This window comes from Marmota flaviventris, chromosome 11 (assembly GCF_047511675.1).
Source record: "Marmota flaviventris isolate mMarFla1 chromosome 11, mMarFla1.hap1, whole genome shotgun sequence".
Classification (NCBI taxonomy): Eukaryota; Metazoa; Chordata; class Mammalia; order Rodentia; family Sciuridae; genus Marmota; species Marmota flaviventris.
The window spans coordinates 97,709,548-97,714,630 of NC_092508.1; positions in this window are offsets into that span (position 1 = coordinate 97,709,548).

Consider the following 5,083-nt stretch of genomic DNA (forward strand, 5'->3'; position numbering starts at 1 on the left):
CTGCACAGTGGGTACAAGGGATGTAACAGGGGCTGCCCTGAATCACTGTGTGACTTTGGACAGTCACATACCTCTCAGCTCAGATGAAAAATGAGAGGGTAGGTCCTTATCAGGGTTTGCAATGCTGACTGCCCATTGAAATCTCCCCAGATGAGGCTTGTTAATGGAGTCCTCAGACTAACACTTTGGAGTTGTGTGCTAACAGGAATAACTGGACAGGGCACGATTCTAATGTGAGGCCACAGATTTGCACGAATTACAACATCCCTTAAGGATTCTTGTCAAATTAAAACTCATCCACACCACACTCCATCTATTGATTTTCAAAAGGCATATGGAATAGAACAAGTTGAATAATACCACAAAGATGTAATCAGCCAGAACTAGCATGTAAACAAATAACTAGTACAGAACAACTAGCCCAGTTTTTCAATAATGTCAGTGGAAATGGAAATGTTTTGAGGAAAAACTGGAACTGGAGAGACATGACCAAGTAAGCCGTATGCGGCCTCATTTAGATCCCAGTCCAAACAAAAGATCCTAAAATGTCATTTTGAAATCAGGCCCGGTGGTACAGGCCTGTAATCCCAGCGCCTCTGGAGGCTGAGGCAGGAGGATCGTGAGTTCAAAGCCAACCTCAGCAATGGTGAGGCACTAAGCAACTCAGTGAGACCCTGTCTCTAAATAAAACACAAAATAGGGATGGCATGTGGCTCAGTGGTTGAGTGCCCCTGAATTCAATCCCTGGTACTCACCCCCCACCAAAAAAAAAAAAGTCATTTTGAGAAAATTGGTGGAATTTGAATATGGACTTGGTATTCAATGTTATTCAGTAATAGTTATTAATTAATTTGGCTGCTATCCTTGGATATATATAAAACTATCACAAAACTAAGTGGTTAAAATAATAATTGTTTATTCTGTAATTATTATTATTTATTCTGAGCTGTTCACAATCAGACCAACTGGATGGTTCTTCTGTTGAATGAGGTACTGCTTGAGGTCATTCATGAAGAACCCAAATTGGCTGGAACATTCTAAGACTCCTGTCACCTGTCTGTTGCCTTTGCGGTATTGGTTGAAGCCCTTGCAGCTGTCTGGACCTCTCTTTCCATAAAATCTCAGCACCTCTACTGTAGCCTAAAATTCCCTACATGGCAATTAGGTCCTGTGAGAAAAAAAAGAATCAGATGCTCCATTAAAACCTGGATTTGGTTGGCAGGACCAAGTGAAGCTAGAGAAGGTGACCTTTGCCCTGCAGCTGGAATAGAACACAGGAGGGATGAACAGAACACATCTCGATGACTTGAGAGCCACCTGGGTGGACCACATCTGTGTCCAGCCCTGGATCTCCCTGTGACCTCATACTGCTAGAGTAAATTACCTCCCCTCTGTAAGGGGGGAGAGAAAGCAGAGGGATACTAGGGATAACATAAAGCTTATAGGAAGTGTTGGTCATCAGTTCACCAGATCTAGAAGCATCATTGTTGAGTTTTTAAGTGAGCACTTGTTATAGTTCAGATGTGAGGTGTCCCTCTAAAGCTCACATGTCAGATAATGCAAGAAGGTTCAGAAGAGAAATGACTGGGTTGTGAGAGTCTTAACCCAATCAGTGAATTAATCCCCTGATGGGGATTAACTGAGTGGTCACTGAAGTGGTGGGGTGTGGCTGGAGGAAGTTGTTCATTGGAGGCATGGCTATGGGGGATATATTTTGTATATGGAGTGGGGAGTCTCTCTTTCTCTGCTTCCTGGTCATTATATAAGCTGTGTCCCTCTGCCACATGACCACCATGGTGTTCAGCCTCACCTTGAGCCCTGAGGAATGGAGCCAATCTTCTGTGGACTAAGACCTCTGAAACTGTGAGCCCTCAAATAAACTTGTCCTCCTCTACAGTTGTTCGGGTCAGGTCATTTAGTTGCAGCAACGCAAATGCTGACTACAACAGTATTCCTCTGGGGATGGCATGCTGGGTTCAAGGGCCTTAAAGATGAGCAGTCCGGGGACTGGGGAGTGCAGCTCAGTGGTGGAGCATTTGCTAGCATGCATGACATCCAGGGTTCTATTCCGAGAACCACAAACAAAACGAAAACTTGAGCACTCCATCCCACCCTATCAGGTATCCCAAGGCAGCCATAGGAGCTACCACGTAGATAACCAGGAAGGCTTCATCAAATATGTAGCCAGAAAAGCTGCAGCTCAGTCTGCTTTGTCATGGCTGAGGCACCTGGACTCTTCCTGCGTCCCCACACATAGTCCATGCCTGCGGGTTGACTGTTCCATGGCTGACGGGATTCAAATTTCTATCACCAGAAGAGCTATGGAGACCTAATAAGAGCAGGGGCCATCCACTGGGTGCCCTCTATGTGCCAAGCTAAGAACTTTGGATGCAAAAGGGAGTCAGTCCTTGCTTCAAAGAGCTCCTAGTCTTGCCATTGAGACATACAAGTGAAGGAGACATCTCAATATGGTCTTTGTCAAGCTCAATACAACTCAGGACACATGCTCAACCATGTGGCAAGACAGGACCCAGGACATAGGTCATCACAATTGTCACAACTGCAGACTTGTAACAAGCTCCACAAGCAGGAGAGAGGAGAGGCCGCTGCTCAGGCTGCAGGAAACAAGGTCACACTCACCCTGAGGGAGCAGAGCCCTCTTCAGCACACAGCAGGGACATTCTCAGAGAAAAGACAGGGGGAAAAGGGGGTAGCAGTGGAAAGAGGAATAAAGGACAAAAGGAATCCCAGCAAGCTTCTGACAGGCCCAGTCCAACACCTCGGGCACTGGAACCCTTCCAGGGCTGCACCAGGAGCTTGACTTTGGGCCCTGAGGCCTCTGCCTTCTGCCTGCACCACCACCAAGGGAAAGACTCTTCCCTTCACACTTACCCTCCCAACACAACGATGTCTGTCCTGGATCAGCTCAGCCCTCTCCTGCTTACAGGAGAAGCTAGGGCAGCTCTGCCCTTTGCTCTGTGTTTGTGTAGCAGAGGGGAGGGAGGCAGACCTCAGGCTAGGCACCATGAGAGTACAGAATAGGGCTGGGGTTTGGGTGCCGGGCGTCTGGGGAGATATGGCCAGTGAAGGGTGGGAGCCACCTGTCCTGGCTCACCCTGAGTCAGGCATCTGAATGTCCAGTAAAGTCATGTGACAGACGTGTGAATGGCAGAAATTGAAGACTCTGGAGTTCAAAAATGATGGAACAATTTGCCCAAAGTGCTAAAAAATAAAATAAAATAAAAAACTCATTCTGTGTGACTCCACAGATATTCTCATTTTTATCAAAACCATGTTCATTCACCAGGACAGCCAGGGCTCAAGCAGATGGGATAGGAGTGGGGATTTCCTTCAACAAGAGGATCCTGTTCCCAGAAAGAAGGGAGGAAGAAAGGATCATCAGTCATATATGTGCCAACGTGTGGGATTCTAAGAGAGAGTGAGAGAGAATGTTCTCCCAGTGAGCTCAGAGGAGCTCTGGGAGGAAAAAGTGTGGACCAGGGCATGGGGGTGGGGTGAGGACACTTGCTCCTCAGGATGGCGAGCAGGTTCTTCAATATGGTGAGGTTTATGGTGCCAGAAGAAAACAGAAACCCAAGTCAAGCAGGACACCAAGTGGTTGGTCAGTACAAAGAAGTCATCTGGGAGTGTGAGGAGGCAGCTGGAGGTTCTGGGAAGCAGAGAGAGATCCCCCAAGAGGAAGCAGGTGTGATGACACAGGGCAGACAGACTTGGGCTGCCCCACAGGAGTTCCTGAAGTTGGGAGGGCAGCAGGGCAGATGCCTGGCATATTGAGGTGACAGAGCTGTCAGTGGACTTGGTGAAAGGGTCTGGGGGAGGTAAACATGCCAATCAGAACTTAGAGCAAAGTCCCGCTTGTTGTCTGTGAACCAGTTGTGTTAGTCAGATTTTCATCACTGCGATCAAATACCTGACAAGAACGAATAGAGGAAGAAAAAGTTTATTTGGGGCTCATGGTTTCAGTTTTTAGTCCATAGTTAAACGGCTCCATTGTTCTAGGGCTGAGATGAAGCAGAACATCCTGGCAGAAGGATGTGATGAAGGACAGACAGCTGCTCAGCACAAGGCAACCAGGAAGGAGAGAGAGAGAGAGAGAGAGAGAGAGAGAGAAAGAGAACATGCACTGGAGTGAAAGAAGGTCCAGAGGAAAATATAATCCCCAAGGGCCTGTCCCTAGTGACCTGCTTCCTCCCCCTCACCTGCCTACAGTTATCACCAAGTAGTCCATTCAAAGGAACAATCCATCAAATGGATTAATCCACCGATGAGATAACAGCTGTCTGTCAAATCTTTTCCCCTCTGACCATTGCTGTATTGCCTAAAACGTGAACTTTTGTGGAGATATTCCAAGTCTAAACCATAGCACACAAGAAGGAGTAGGCAGGTCGCACGCAGCCTATTGCAGAGGGCAAGAGGAGCACTGGGAAAGCAGTTGATGGAAACCCAAAGTCCCCCTAAAATCCCTTCGGTCCATCGAGTTCTACAACCATTCCTCACACTTCCTGTATGCCAGGGTTTGTGATGGGCTGTTGCTACAGAAATGAGTAGGACACTGCCATCCCTCAAGGACATCTGGTGGAGATGCGTTGACTACTCATCCAGTACAAGAGTCTTGAAAAAAATCACTGTGTGGAGCTGATCCTGGCCTCATCAGTCAATCCTCTTATAGTTTATCAGGAGGAAGAAACAGCTCTACCTCAGGAGCCCAGAGTCCAGGAGGGCATATGCAGGGCTTCAGGGAGTCTGTCACAGGGACAGGCTTTATGGGGTAGCCTTGATAGGCTGTGTTAGGAAGTCTTTTCAACCAACCTTCCGAGGAAAGGGTTATAACTTTCATTCATAAGTCAAGAAAACTGAGATTCATTGTGACATTAATTTTATGTCAACTTAGCTGGAACATAATGTCCAGATATGTGAGCAAACATTATTCTGGATATTTCTGTGAAGGTGAGTTTTGGAAGAGATTGACATTTAAATTGGTGGACTCCAAGTAAAGCAGATTGCTCTCCATAATGTGGGTGAACCTCATCTAATCATTTGAAGATCTTAATAGAACAAAGGT